Here is a 16,749-nt window from a genome sequence, read left to right as displayed (position 1 = left end):
GTAAATTACTTTTACATGTAATTAGTATAGCAATAAATATTTTCTGAACTGCAACTCTTCTTTTAATTTTGGTTTTCTAGGCAAGTCTAGCCAAGTCATAGCAAAGACCACAGCATCAGAAGAAAGTTATTGCAACAAAGCTGGAATCAATGTCAATAAAATAATGCCAATATCATTTGTAGGAGCAGAAATACATAGAAACTTCCTCCTAATCTTGAAAAATGTACTTATAAGAAACTTTAGGTTTCAGATTTTTTAAAAACATTGTATAAAGGACTTTTAAGGTAATACTGAAAACACTACTAGCTTAAGAAATCTGAGTCTGTTCCTTATATGAATAAAATTCATTCAGCACACACAGCGTGCCTTATTGCATGAGCTGTAAATTGTCCCTTCATGATTTAAACAGGACAAAAGAGGCCCTAAAACAAACCAGAGCACTGCAAAGACTTCCCTGGACAGCATTTTCAAGAGACCTTCATCTCTCTACATCGTTTGACTTATGTTTGAAGAGATTAAAATGTGTTTGCCCGTGAAGGATAATCTCTGGTGCTGCTTTGGAGGAGCTCTTGGGCAGGGTGGTCCCATTGCTGAGTTTTGTGCTCAAAAGCCACGAGGCACAGCTGAAGCCCCATGAATCCAAAGCAGGACTCCATGCACCAGGTAGGACCCATGTGAAGCTTGAAAAATCACAACCCTGATGGGATCTATGCCAGTTTCTGATGTCCAAGCTCCTTTTGATCTCAGACTTCACTGATAAAAATCTGGCAAACATGATGGTTCTTTTTCTGTGAGCTAAATTTGAAAAAAAAGGAAAAAATTACCTAATTTGAATAACAGACCAAGACAAATATAGAGAAAATATAAAAGGGTAAAGAAAAAGTTTGTTTTCCAGAATCTTATGAAGACTTTGTGTGTGCAGAGATCTTCCTTTTTTCTTCTGAGCCATTAAAATCCATTAAGCCAAGACCTCAGGATCTAAAAGCTGTAATTAATTAGGCATTGACCAAAACAAACCATGTTGCTGCTGTGTCTTTTGTGTCAGCAGCATTCACATTAATGCAGAAGGAGACACCAGAAGAGCTGATTTGGTCAATAAGTCATAAATGAAAATACTTTCTTCTTCCGTAATTGCTCCTTTATGTTATGAATTTGCATTTTAATAACTCCCAAATTATTTGTTTATTTAGTATTGTCCATGGTATGCAATTTAAGATGTTTTAACTGCATATTTAATTGACTATCCATAATAACTATTGGTGAAACACATGTAATTAGGAAGACTGTGAAATGTGTATTATACCCAAGTAATAGTCACTGTTGTATTTTAGGGCTCCTTCCAAGAAAGATTGCAAAACTAATTAAAAACTTAATCTAGTCTAATCACAAGAATTTCTATGTTATGAAGTGCCTCCATTTGCAAAACAAAGGGAGAGTAAGACTTCCAAGAGCTAAACCATTTTGATCTCTGTTTGTGCCATTTTTCCTGTTTTCCACGAGACATTCCAATGGGCAGAGCTTGACTTGCCAGCCTGGACTTCCACCCTCAGCTGACTGTCCATGCTATTGTCTTAATTCAACCTTTTAATCCTACCTGAAATGCACTTACTTGTGGTTGAATTAATAATAATTGCCAGCTCCCTGGCATCAGATACAGTCTACCTTAGTGCTACTTTACTGTCTGGAAATTCCAGTTCCTGGCGTCAAGGGGCTCCAATCACTTCCACAATTTCTAGAAATAGCTGTGACCTGCTTTTTTGCACCATTTCCATCCTTTCAGGCTAAACCTGAGCTCCTAGAAACAGAACACTATTGAAGTGTGAGCTTTTTTAGTACTTACTGCTTGGTAACTTCGTTTTTCCTATTTAATTACAGGTTTCATGTTTAGAGTACGAAGAAGGACATCTTGTACAGGCAGCTTTTCATGTGTGGACAGACCATAAAAATGTAGGTAGGGGCTTCTTTTCCACAGTGGGTGCCCCTGTGGTGTTCAGAAATGCCTCACTGCTCTGTTATCAAGCAGACCTGTTTAGAAAAGAAAGAAAAAAAAGGACCTGAAGTGCAACCAACTCCTACTTGGTTACCTCCAACCAGACACTATTTGGTGGTGTGGGACCAAATGTCAGGCTAGACAAAGAAGGCAAGGATACAGTGAGTTGGGCTATTGTGGAGAAAGAGCAGGAATAAAAACAGTGTGGACAATAGTGACATTTCTGCCAGTGCAGTGGGTGCAACACACCCACTTGCTGAATCTGAAAATCTTGTGGGGTGCAAGCTCTCATGGTTAACATAGCTGTCATTAAAACCCACTGCAGCATAGAGGAGCCATTAGTGTTCTTATCGTTAATAACTGCAATTTTTGGAGTCAGTCTAGGTGAAAATAATTTAATTAAAATTGCCTTAATTAATGTGATTATTGCACCAAATAAAGAGGACAACACATCAATGCTTCTCTGAAGAATATTTTTTTGCCTCTTCTCTTCTATTGAAAGATTTAGCATTTACTGACTCAGTAAATTACTGAGTCATTAATTTATGCTTGGGGGATGAGAAATTTATTTTCAGTAGAATTAAATCTACAACCTGATGATGTAAGGGACTCCTCATGAGATCACTTGTACTGTAAATCAATCAATTTCTCCCAGGTCAGGCCTTTGGAGCACCAGCTAAACTTGGTTTTTTACAATGAGGGCAGAAGGACTGTTTATTTTTCTTCCAGATAGGGTGGATGGTGCCTGCCATAAGTCAGCTGAGGTGAGGAGCTGGGGAGGAGGTAAAATGAATATACAGGATGGGGAAGCTAATAAAACCCCTTCTTTTGCACAGGACCACAGACCACTTGGCAATAAGATCACAAGTGCAGGCAGACAGGGAAATTCATATTTCAATCACACTGACTCTTTAAGAAACAATGTATTTATTTGTTTTGTGGTATCCAAATAATCTTATTTAGCTTTGCCCTATAAAGGTATTTACCATAGTAATCCCATTAGGTAGATAATATCCCTGCCAGAGCTCCTGAGGAAAGCTTATCACCACTCCTATTGTTCCACTCCTCTTGGCTGCTCAGGAGACAAGAGCCCATAGAACCAGATACTGAAATTTAAGACCAAATTAGATTCTCACACCTTTGCTCCAAAGCATCTTGGAAGTGTTAAACTACTAAAGTGCTTAATCTGATGACTCAGGGGAGTCTTGCTCTTCCTCAGCAATGAGACTTCACCTACAACACAACTGCAGTACAAGCAAAGGATCTGCTTAAAACAGAGTTGTGACTTGGCTGGTAGGAAGAAGATAAAGCATGTAGAGTGGGTGGGATCTGTCTACTTCAGATTTCCTCCCATCTGTAAAAAAATATTGTTTCCATTTGTTCTTTCTGACAGCCTCTCAGAAGAGGGCTCAGGAATTTAAAGAGAAAAATGAATGCACTTGGAAAAAGCTCGACAAATTTGGGAACCTTTCTGTTCCCACAGAACTCTGTTTACTGAGCAGACGCAGCCAAGATGAGCTTGGAGTAGCAGTGAAAGTGCTGGCTCATTACCCAGGTGCCTCTTAACACATCTGTCAGTTCAGAGAAATAACACAGCCCTCCCTGCTTTCATGTGTGTGACCACAGGCTGATGTGCCCAAGGGTCAGCTGTTTAGAAGTGCACACATATTTTGTGTAGTTCATTTCTTTAGCAAATGCACATCTCTATTTCATATAAAACCCAACTGTGGTTTTTAGGCCCCATTTGAAGTGTTGTGTTGACATGGGATTAGATGAGCCTTCAATTTTGATTTAACATCATTTTCATTCCATTGGTAGCTTTCATAATCTGCTGGCAAAATCATGCAATAAGACTGGTCCTACATCTAGATCTTATTTAAACCAAAAAGCCAAAGTGGTCTCTGGGTTCCAAAAGAAAAACTTGATACGTATGAAACCCTCTGCAGGTCAAGCAATAATTGCATGGGAATTTATTACATTGGAGTCCTGAGGAAGGACCTGAGTGAAGGTAAAAATCTTTCTAGCTGAGAACAGGGGACAGAGCTAATGGTGCTGGTCTTGGTAGAAGAGCAGAAATTGGTTCCTGTGGATAAATCCCAATTGTGAGTCAATGAAGTTAATCAAGAAAACATCTAATCATCTTAATGCCCTGTTGCTCTTGAAGAAGAAATAATAATAATAATAATAATAATAATAATAATAATAATAATAATAATAATAATAAATTGCTAAAGAAGATTTAAAAATTGCAAACACATTCCATCTTTCCCAGAATTTCATTTTCCCAGTAAGGTCACAGCAGATATTTAGTCCTGCATTAATATAAGACTCTTAATATATATATATAATATATAATTTAAGAGTCTTAATATAAGACTCTTAAAAGTGCTGGGCTAAGGGAGAAAAATAAGGCCAGGTGCTGATGGAGAATTTGGGGCATCTGCTTCACAAACCATTTTGATATAGAGTATTTTAGAGGGAGGATCGCAGGAGGTGGAGTGGGTGGCTTCAGCCAGGCTGTCTCTGAGATGGTCTGTCAGAGCTGTATGACAGGGGCAGCTTGGTTTGTTCATGATGGGAGATAAAATTCAAATTTTAACTACTACCTCAGCAAAGCCCCAATACCTCCTTCTCCTCGGAATCTCCTGTCTGATACACCTTGAAGGAGGAATCTCTTTGAAGGCCCATCAGTGAAGAAAGCTGTGGCAATTCTTATCATGGCTGGACTCCATTTTCAAGGCAAGGGAAATTCCAGTGAAACTTCAAGATCCATCAAGGTGGTTTAGCTCTTATTCATCACCCTCCTAGCATCCAGGCTGAAATTCTTAATGTGATTAGTGCTGTGGAAACAATTTTCATCCTGCTCAGCTTTACTCACAGCCCCTGGTGAAGTGCAAGACCTGGTGGCCGAGAGGAGAGGGCTCACTAAGAGTTGCCCCTTTTACAGCAGTGGTGAAATGGCAGGGCTCTGTCCCCAAATTTTTTTGTGGCACATGAATATCCCTTTGCTCCATGGCAAACAGCCACAACAGCAGAAACCCTGAGAGGAGAGAGCACAAAACTCGAGCTATTGTGGCAGAAGTGTGGACAGCCAGGAGGAACGCCTGCAAACATTCTGACATTGGAGATCCAAGTGATTCCATTTTCCGAAGGTCGCTGGCGTCTGGTGTGTTATTAAGTAACTCAACAGAGATCTGTTAAATGCATAACCTCCCTGCACAAAGGATACTTTCTTTTACGAGGTTTCTCCCTTTAACCCCTACTTCCCTTTGATACTTGTGAGCTCCGCAGTTGCCAACCATGATTTTGACAACTCGGTTGAAACATTTTAGTGGGACAAATCACCCTGTTTACTCCCTGCCATCCTCATGAGTTTACAGTCAGAACCTCCATTGCTTTCAGCCTGACATTTCCCTTTGCTTTCCTGCAAATCCTTGGACTTGTTTTGTAAGGTGCACCAAGATATTTCATCACCGAGAGAGCAAACATCTGACAAAAGGTAAGGAATGAAGTTGGTCAGCCATGGTGACTGAAGTAGTGGAAAAAGATTAAGCAGATGACAGGACTGAGCTGTGTTTTGTTCTCGTTGGAGTATGATGGAGGACAGGGTAGAATTCAGACAAAATGTGAGATAACTGTTATGAGGAAAATTGTAGGGGATAATTGATATAAACTCAGTTTATTGAGTTTTACTCATCAAATACTGTGGCAGATGCTAGAGGTGTCATTTTGGCTTGGATTTCAGCAGGTCACCAGGGTTTGTGAAGGGCTGGTTTCAGGAATGTTGCTGTAGCCTCTCTGAGCACTATTGCAGCATAAAGTAGAGCACAGCCTTACCCAAATCTGAGCTTTCACTTTGGGCTGGGTTGAAAGTAAATGCTGAATGGATGCTATTGATTTAGGATTAGCTTTGCCACAAAGATAAAAGCTCTTGCAGCCAGGATGGGTCAACTACCATCCAGCCAAGTATCCTCCAGCTAAAACCTTCCCTTACATGGAAAAAGTACGAAGTACAGGACCCTGGCTGACAGGGATAACTGAATCAGCACAGTCAGCAATGGAGCACTTCTGGCCTCCTTAGCTTTTGTCCATTTTAATTTGTGACAAAGGAGGACTTTGGATTTTATAATACTTGTAATTCCCATCAGGGTGACAGAGGCAGAAAAGCTGTAGATGTCAGAACAAACTGACCATGTGAAAGCAGCAGAGGAGCAGAAGTTGCCTGAGTGGCAGCTCAAAACTTGGTTTTTCTTGAGTCAGAGTAGGCAGGATATGAACACTCAGCCCTTGTCTCATCCTCTTCCTCACAGGAGGTGAAGCTGATCTAATTGTCACGTGTTCATTGTGAGGAGGGAGGATGTTATAGCTCTACAGTCAGTCAGCTGGAACAGTGACCCCAGGAGTGGAGCTGGCCTTGAATAATGCAATTATTTAGTACCTATCTTAATACAAATTCTGCTAATTTGGCTGGAGAAGAAAGAAAATTTAGGTCATTAACATATAGGGAAAGTAAAAGGAAGAAACTGCCTTTTGCAGCCCCATACTCCTACTCCTTTCAGTTCTGACAATAGCTAGTACTCACAGTGTTTATAATAGTTATCTGCTCAAGTATTAAATTAATCAGAAACCTGCCCCCAAAGTTAAATATATACCAGTTAACGGTGAAGGATTTAATGTATCCAGTGAGGTAGGAAGGCAACTGTGCAGTTTGTGTGGAGTGACTGGAAACAGCTTTCTCAGTGCCCTTGAGTGCTTTTCCACCAGCATGGTACATTTCCTTCACGAGGAGTCTTGATTTACCCCATGTCTACAGCATCTTCTTCATTCTACCACAGTCCAGGGTTTTAATACTTTCATTTGCAATCCTCCAAAGGTCCTGGTATAAGTCTGTGGAAGTGAAAGAGATCCTTTTTACCCACTTCTCTAAGGTTTATATATTTTCATCTCCCTTGATGCTTGTTTTCATAGAATATTTGACTTTTTGTCAATTTCATGTGTATTGCAGGCTCAGCTAATGTGGGAATCTCTGCTTCCCAGTCAAGGGAGACCCAGCTTCTGGGACTTTATCTTTACTAGAAATTATAATCTGTGTTATTCAGAAGTCTTTATGTAAATAACACTCCTGACACATATCTGCATAATTAGGGTCCCCCATGAATATGACATCCTGTGGCTTAGGATAAAATATTAATTGATCTATGAAATATTCTGAAATCCCACTGGAATGCAGTTTATGTCCAATGAGTTTCTCTTTGCTTTTGACTCCCTGCATTACATGCAGATAAATCCAGCACAATCCTATGTTTTCTTCTAATGTTTTCTTCTAATGAAATATTACTCTTCAAAATCCATAGCAGGAGTAGCAAGAAGTACCCAGAGAGCTTTGACTTGTACCCTCTTCTGCAGGGCATGTGTAATTTGCTCACTTAATAATGATTTTAAAATGTTTAAAATCTAAACAAAACAACAAGTTCCTACTCTTGTATTCAGGTGTGACTTATCCATCTTTCATGATGAGACAGGCATAATAATTATATAAGCCCTTGGGCCAATATACATGAGCATTAAAGTGAATTATGACATGATCAGACTGCTAAGGAAAGCCACAGTTATTTTGCAGAAATGGGGCCAAGTTCTACTCCCCTGAAACTGGTCATGATGCTACAGAAGTCAGCAGTTACCTTCCTGTGAAATTTGCTCCGTGCAGCCTAATGTAAACTTGGGATTTTAGCCCTGTCATACCAGTACACTCTGCTGCCAAGAAAACAGCACAGAAACAAGATGATAATTTTTCAGTTTTACATTGCAAGTGCAGCTCTAATGCTCTGAGAGGCAATGGGAACAAAACAAGAGGTGACTTGGATACACAGATTTAAAATACGTGTGGTTTCCAAAAGCACAGCATAAAGGGGGAAAGTGAGAGAATTCTACAGCTACAATAGTTTGACCAAAGATCAGAGAAGTCAATGGGAGTCTCTCCATTTTTCATTCAGTGAGATTTAGATCAGATCCCTTTGGGGACTCATAATGAAGTTTATTTCCATTATAAATATACAGTTGATATGTCAAATTTTACTACCATCATGAGAAAACGATTACACACAGAGTCACAGCCCAGCTGAAATTCACTTGAAAGAAAATTGCAGTAAGTTACTATTGCCAAGTTTTAAAGGGAATGACATTTGACAAGAAAAACACTCATAGTTCTTAGATATAATCACTAAATTTTATTCTTTCTGTGGTGATCAGTCTATTGCACTCATTAATGAGAAATCTGTCCTTCTCAAAAATTGATCCTTACTGACCCTTTCCTCCAGATCTTAGCATATGATTTGACAGGAGGAAAAAACATAAATATCTTTACACTAAAATAGCCAAATGCTAGTGGAGTTTGGATAGGTGCACGAGCTGCAACCAAATAATTTTGAAGTAAATTTTTGGTTGTCTTTTACAAATTCTCTCATTTATTTTTCCTTCTGGTGAAGACAAAGCATTACTGCAAAGGTAATAATTTTTTTATCATCATAAATGAGACTGATTTATGGCTTTCTTCCTCTGGGTGTTACATTTATATGAACCAAATCCTAATTCAGGGTCAACCACAGCTTTTGTGAAGATCTCTGTACTTAAAAAATGAACAAACTCAATCCAACATGTTATTAATTACACAGGAAATTAGTATAGAAAAGAGTCTTTGACCATATTTACATCAGAATCTATTCTTTCCTGTTTGAAAAATGAAGTGATCGACACACTTTTATCAAGCACTCAAAACTCAGAATTTTCAACCACTTCTACTCATTATGAACATAATTTGGTTTTGGTGGGTGGAATTCTCATTAGTCTCTGAGCTGGCTGGCATGTTTTGATAACTGAGAAACAAAGTTAAAATCTCAGCAATGTGAAAGCAAGTTTGTTTATTTTCCCAAATGACCCTATTGAAATTCTCTTCCCAAATTAAAAACACTCCAATACATATTGATAAGTTTCACATGCCCCTAACTTTGAGGGATACCAGTCATTCTGATCCTAAATCACAAATATATTTCATATTCTCCCATTACTGTATTCATTGACAGGTTGTAAAGAGGATGTAACAGACTGAAATCTAAGAAAGAAATACAGCAAAGAGATGAAGGAGCGTTTTTTATCTGTCTGTCTCCTCAAGTCTTCAGATGGTGACTAGATGCCTACAGATAAGACTTTTCTCTTAATCAAGGAGTTAGAGAACTCAGAAGTTAAATGACATTGAGTGAGTCATAGAGGAGATCAGATCATCTAACAAAACCTTCAGTTGTTAGAATATGCATCCCTCTGAATACAGATAATAATTTTCCAGGAGTCAAAGACCAGATCTTTCTATATCAGTTATTTCGGTGGGAAGAGGAGCTTCAGGGGTCATATGTGTCATTTTCAAAGGTCCTAAATGTTAGAGCTGACCCAGGGCGATGTGACAGAAGCCACTGGCTGAAATTGTGGCTCCAGTGAGCCCAAGGGGGAGTCTGAATTCAGTGTGGCCATGTTACCACCCAGGGTGTCAGTGGGAAAATTGCCAGTCTAAACCAAGGGAAAGCAATATATTTAACCCCAGGAAGACAAAGAGAAAAAATATTCCAGTCCCCAGTCCCTCATCTCCCCACAGAGCCTCCACCCCCCCAAGCCAAAGATAGGAGCCAAATGGAGAGTGCCATCAGATTTACAGGTCTGTCAAGGTAAGAGGGGTTTGGGGCAAGTCTCAGCAGAAGACATGTGTGAGGCAGGGAGGTCTTTTTCTTTTTTCTAATACATAAAGGGGGTAACTAAGTGTAGGAAATGGGGGCTACAGCCATGAGATACGAGGGCAGTGAGAAATTGCATAAATTGGACAAAACAAAGTTCATCGATGGGCTCACAAAATCTCAGAATGGTTGAGGGTGGAAGGGGGCTCTGGAGTCACCATGTCCAGCCCAGCCTCAGCAGGGTCAGCTAACGTAGGCTGCCCAGGGCTCTGTGCAGACAGCTCCATTTCACAGAGACACCCAAGGGCACATCCCAGCCTTCACCATCACCATCCAGGGAGGATTCCATCAGAGCTTTCCTCCAGGTGCAGGCTCTTCCCCAGCTCACTCAGTGCTGCTGTTTCTCACTCGTTAATGGATCTCCCACAAGGAGTTTCTTGATGTGCAGGTAGCTCATAAACCCACAGTTTTTATGGGAGTCAGGGCAGAGCTTAATTCTAGTTACAGGAAACAGGAGGAAGAAGGGCGGACTTTTGAGCTGTTTTATTGTAATTTAAGTAGGCTTCTAAGAGACGAGGAGCTGGCAGTAATGTCAGAGGTTACAAGGAGTTTCCATACAATTGCAAATCCGTATTTCTCCATCCTTATGCACAATGTGGGAGAAGAGCAGCCAGGGGTAAGTGGCAGAACCAGGAGGAAGAGAGCTGTTAGCTGGCTCTGCTTTGTCTCTCCCTCTTATCAGATCTTGACTTTGCAGCAGCAGCTTCCACAGCAAACTCCTTTCCAGCCTGACTTCCTAGAGATGGGAAGTTTCAGACACAGGAGAGAAGCTAAGGAGGCAGAGGAGCAGCTTTTTCTGGCTGCAGCAAACTGCGTGGGATCCCTCCATGGCCCAGCTTGGTTTCCTTTGCCTACAAGCCCAACAGGTTCCCCGAGGAGATAGAATATTTGGTTAATGGTTAATTTGTCATTTGTTATTAAGTGAATACTGACAAGCATTAAGACTACACTGTGATTCTTTGATGGGAACTTGTCTGTGTTTTTTTCTAAGTGGTCAAGATTTTCTCTGCTGGATAGGTATTTCAAACTGCAAAAGAAATCCATTCCCTACCCAACTATTTCATGCTTGTAGACATACCAAAGAATGTCACTGAATGAACTGAAGTAATTGGGGCCACACAACACAATTGTTCTACTGAGATTGTTCCAGTTTTACATCCACTTACGTACCACCCCAGAAATCCGTCCACTGTTAATATTTTAAAGTATTATTTTAATTTTTTTTTTTGCTTGACATCCAGCTTTTCCATCATTTTAGATGATATTTCCTGTTTTAATCCATCCTGGGTACAATTGTCTGTTCTTTTCCTTGCAGTTCCCAGGGCAGATGGAAGAAAATGGGCATCAGTTTAGATTGTCTGTGCCAGGAAATATATAATAATGCCGTCATTCTTAAGACAACTCTGCAGCAGCAGGCTCAGACAGCTACAAAGTGGAGCACATGCATGGATTTGTCATCCTGTCTTACTCTTGAACAACATTGGCTTCTTTGTCAATTGTGAGGAAACGGGGGGGAAAGCCCCTTGGAGATGAGCCACACGTTTATTTGTTCCTGAGCTCTGATAGCAATGTTGGCTGCAAAACAATCCTTTTTTTTTTTTCAGAAAGGAGAGGTGAGCATCTTGTGCAACTTGCTCAGAAAAGTCAACAGATGTGTTTGACAAATGCACTTTCTTGACACAAGTTGACTTGTGACACCCAAGGGCAGGATGTGTGTGACAGCATAAATCAGATGTTCCAGACAGACCAGGAGTGCTGTTACCTGTTCCCTACATCCCCACTTCTGGTGTGAAAAAAAGCCATCAACCGTGGTAATGATCTGTGGGCAGAAGTGCCCTAGCACACTACTGGCACAGAGTGAAACAAACCTTGGGGAATATGTGAGCAGAAATTTCCTTTTCTGCTCTTCTGCACCAATGCCCAATCCATGGTGGTGGACATCTGATGTTTCTATCCAAACTAATGATTTAGTAAGGCTGTGTCTTTCACCAAGTTCAGCTGAGTGTGGCAGGTCCTTCTGAGAGGGGACACTTTGCTCCACCTCCTCCCTTTTCACAATACTCAGAACATGAAGAGATTCACTTTGTCTCATGGACAAGTAAGTACAGGCTCTGTGGACCTAAAGTCCTACTGGCTCCTGCAGCATCTCTTTCCAGAGTGCCAGTGGGAAGAAGTTGTGCCTTCAGAGTTGTAGATTTTTCAGTATTTCTGCCTTCATCAAATATTTGGGGGATATAATGAAAATATTTACTTCTAACTGCAAAGGGAGATGCCTTTTACTAGTGGATGCTCTGTTTCTCAGGCCTTGTGAGAAAAACAAAGTCCAATGCTGAAAGATGTCATTTAGGTGGTTGCATTCCCCATCCTTACCTGTGGCAGAGGCTGGGCCATCCACAAAGAGTTTAAGTCTGATCATGAGAGCACACAGGCAGCACCTGAGGAGCTGTGCTTCCACTGAGACAGACACACAGCCTATCCAAGCACTTCATGAGGGGGATGGTAATATTTTTAATGCCTCCCAGCAAGCACATGTTAAGAGGTTTGGTAACCCAATATGAATTCTGAAATGTACAGACACATCTGTGTCAACCCCTAATGAAAGTGCCTCTGGAGCACTCCAATGAAACATCTGCAGCCTGTGTGACTTTTGTATTGCCTTTAGATAAAAACATGCTCCCTTGTAAGAGCAGCCTTGCTGTTAAGTTGATGTACTTGCAAATCATGGAGTATGAAAATGAGTACTGGTAATATTAGTGCTGCAAGTCCTGATGGCAAAACACATTTCCTTTAAAAATGGAATGTCACAACTGACGGATGACATCTAATTGAGTGACACACTTCCACACGCATTAGCACATGCTTTTCTCAAAGTAGAATGACTTAATTTTAAGGGAAATCTCCACAAGGGAAGGGAAGAATATAAAGTCCTTCCTTTTTGGTGCATTAAGAAGGTTTGAGAATTTCCCACTCTCCTACTTGTTTCTTGAATTTCAGCTCCCTTTAAAGTCAAAAGCAGCACTGAATGTCCATTTCCAGCACTCCTGTATCAAGGGAGGGTTCTGTACCTTGCCCCATTGCATCCCAAGAACAAAAGATGACTGACACACTGAATGTGTTTAATAACACACGTAGCTCAGGGAACATTTGATGAAGCAGGACAGCTCTTTCGCTGTTGCTTTTTCACCACAGATGTCCCCAGCAAGCGTGCCCAGAGCTACCAGAGAACTCTGTAAAGCAGCTGAGGCCAATTGCCAACATTTGGGCATATTTCAGGTCATCTCACTCTAAAAAAGAGCCCAGAATAAACTGCATCAACTGCTACTTCTTCCTATTCTGGACCCCCACAGCAAAGTGTCACTGGAACAGAGTGTGTGGTGTTCCAGAGCTCCCTCCCACCAGTTTCTCAGCTGGTCTGAGCCTCCCTGTAATAGATTAAAATAAATAATGATGATAGGGAATGAATAGCTAACTAATTAAGGTTTAGAAAGACCAGCAAAATCATCCCAGAGCTAAGAAGCTTTCCACTGCTTAGTTTTGAAGAAAAGTTGACACATGAGCAATGTTTAGGTTCTAATCCTCCTCTATCCCATGCTCAGTCTCAGTGAGAGGAACATACCTCTGCATCTCTCTTCTCTTCTGGATTTTATAGCTCTCCTCATTAATCTTGTGTTTTCCCTTGGGTGAGTCCAGCTCTGTTACCACTCATCCTCGAGGCTGGGACCCTGGAAAATATCTTCTGAATTTTCAACAAGTATTTGTCTCCCTCACCACAGCTCTTATTCCTCTCTTCCCTTAGGAAACATAGCTCATTAAAGATCAAGAAGAGCTTAACTCAAATATAGGTTTTATTTATAGAATTTCCCCTTCCTCTGCCTCCCCATGTCCCCTTCACTTTTCTCAGTGTATTTTATTTTCACCAGCTGCACTATCCTCTCAAAAACAACTTTCAAACTCTGTAGCTCCATCAATGTTAAAGGAGTTATCCTGCATTCACAGGAAGAGTAAAGATCCCAGGTTTATGCTTCTTTATCATTTAACCGTAAAAGCTACAGTTTACAGGTTCTGTAATCTTTCAGGCTTACCTTAATGAGGGGTACTTATCCTTGTCACAAAAAGGTAACCTTAGGATTATACAAGAATAAAACTTTCTTTTGTCTTTTCTTCCAGGTGTCCATATGTCTGCAACGGGGAATCTGGCCAGCTCACAGAAACTTCCTCTCCTCCAAGAATTGCATACTGAGGCAAATTCCCAGCTTATTAAAAAATAGTTGTGTTATTTTGCCATCTTGTTTGTTCTGCAATTCCACTGTATTTTTCCCCCCCTCTCTCTCTCTCGTATTTTTTTTAATTATGCCACCGGCTTTTGAAGGGAAAAAAAAAAAGGAAATGGAAAAGAAAAAAAGCCAAGAAATTTTAAAATGTATCTTTATTTTGGGCCGTGTGTCACTTCCAAACTTCTGTAGGAATTGATAGGAACATCCCAATATTCTGATGCTATTTGTCCAGTGAAGAGCTGTTTGCATGAAGAAGTACACAGAAGCTTCCAAAAAACCCCTAAAGATCTTAAAGTATGTTATAAAGCTTCTCTTCAGCTTCTGACAGAGTGCCTTAACTTCACTGCTGCTGAAGTCTTTTCCAAAATAAATGAAATCAAAACTGGAATGGCTAAAACTTGAGTAACACCGTCCCAGAGCTTAATGTGGTCCAAACACTCAATTTCAAAGTTTAGCTTAGTTGTTTTAGTTTTCCTGAATGATTCCTAAGACAACTTTTCAATTCAGTGGTGGATTTTCTTTGGTTGTTTGCCTTTTTTTTTTACACCATCTTATAACTTCCTAGATTTTGAAGGTAAAAGCCAGTTATGTTGAGATTTGGGAAACTGCTCCTTCAAAATAAAGGAAAATGTTTTGGTCTGTGGCTTCTTTCATGAAGACACAAAACTGACCATAACAACACATTACATCTTTTTAGCTATACTGCATCCTTCATTACTTTTTGAAGGAAAGGATTGACAGAATTCCTTATATCCTTTCTTCTTTGAATGCTATAAAAGTACTCTAGAATTTTTTTCCTTAATATACACTTGTGAAAAAATTGAAAAGACACACACAAAAAAAATAAAAAAAAAAAAATTGAAAAGGCAGCACAATGTTTGCTGGTGAATCACCAAACGGCACCCAGACTCCAACACAACAGTGTTGCGTAGCTGTTTGCAACTTCACTTAATTGAATTTTGCAATGCAGTTTCACAATGCCACTTTGTAAGGCTTCCTTTGTAAGAATCCTGTTCCTTAGTATTTAAAAACCCCAACTAGGCTTTAGAGAAGAGGGTTTCAGCTCTGCCTGCTCCTGGCTTTTCACAAGCTCTCCCTGCCCCGCGCCGCTGGCGGAGCGATTGCGCAGCTCATCGCGGGGCGCGGCTGGAGGGAGGGATTGCGCCTCCCAGTCCTGACACATTTTTATCCTTGGACATCACACAGCGAACCGACAGCCCTGTTCAGTCACCCACAGCCCCTGGTGCCTCCTCAGAGCTCAGTGCTCACGGTTTTAACGTGGCCTCTGCGCTTCTCCTGCCCCGCCACAGCAGAGCCGCAAAGCCTCCGGCTCTCCGGCACAGAACGCGCTGTTTTGGTAAACTTTTCAACCCTCCTGCTGGGCTGGGATGCTGAGCACTGGGAAGAGCTCGTTATGCCTTAATGATCTGAGTGGGTCCAGCGTAGGGCTGGGAGAACAAGTGTTTATGGAAGGATGAAAAGCAAAAAAAAAAAGAAAAGGGTTTTATGGAGGAAGGTATGATGTCACCCGGACCACAGCCTATTTCTGGAACTAAACTGTGAAACCCATGATACATTTTGACACATAAATGTTGCCAAGGAAAACTGATAATATAATTGTTAATACGGTCACAGCCAACTGTTTTTCAGATAAGGAGTTAAACTCTTCTATGCAATACAGTATTTGTGGAACGTAGCACCTAGTCATTCCATGCTTTCATTGGCTCTGGGATTACTTATATCATATTTAAATAAAAGGACTAGATTATTGGGTAACATAAGAACAATGCATTGCTTATGGTCTTGCAGCATTTATCTTAAGTCAATACAAAAGTTTTGAGCTCTAAAGCCTATGTCAAGGGCAGAGAAACAAGGGCCACATTCAGTGAACCAGTGATTTGTTTATTTCTTAATGCACATTTAAGTATCTTATTTTGGGGACTCAGATATACTAAGATGATTCAGTTAAATACAGCTTAATTTAAAAAAAAAATGTGTCTGTCTGAGGAACCAAATCTGATAGAAAATATTAAAAGTTATTATGTGCAATTTGTTCTAGATAAGGCTAATGATCAAACAACTTCCTCATCTCTGCCACAGCACAATTTCCCCTGAGATAGAGGTCCATTTTTGCATCCTTCATATGAGCTTTGTTCCTGGGAGCTTGACAGGGCTCCACAATGTAATTATAGAGTGATTAGGAGTAAGTAATACCAGAAAAGAAGAGATACTTTATAAGTGCAGATATGGAAGGGAAGGGATAGGTTCAGATATGAAAGACAGAGAGACACTGTAGCCCAGACACATGAAAACTGCTCAGAGGGGCTCAGGACACAGAGGCAAAGAGTGACAGCCAGGACTCAAGGTGTGCAGGGAACAAGTGGAGCACTGAAGGGTGAAGTCTGGGCATGAGAAACAAGTAGAACATTTCTGCCACCTGCAAAAATGCAGGCAGGCCAGAGTTTAAAAGATGTTTAAGTGACCACTTAGGAGTTTCAGAGAACCGGAAGTCTCCCTGTTCTCTTCAAAAGCTTATAATGTCCTTTGTTTCCATATTTACAGGCAGACACTTTTAAGTATAAGATTATAAAATAGTGTAATTATTTAAATCAATACTTTCTACTCCTTAAATTCTGAAATTTCTGATTGCAATGAAATAAAATGAATTTTTTATCCTGGTTTGTAGTGGATCCCTGTAGTTCATTTG

This window comes from Vidua chalybeata, chromosome 16, assembly GCF_026979565.1.
Source record: "Vidua chalybeata isolate OUT-0048 chromosome 16, bVidCha1 merged haplotype, whole genome shotgun sequence".
NCBI lineage: Eukaryota > Metazoa > Chordata > Aves > Passeriformes > Viduidae > Vidua > Vidua chalybeata.
Note: the sequence above shows the minus strand (reverse complement) of the source record.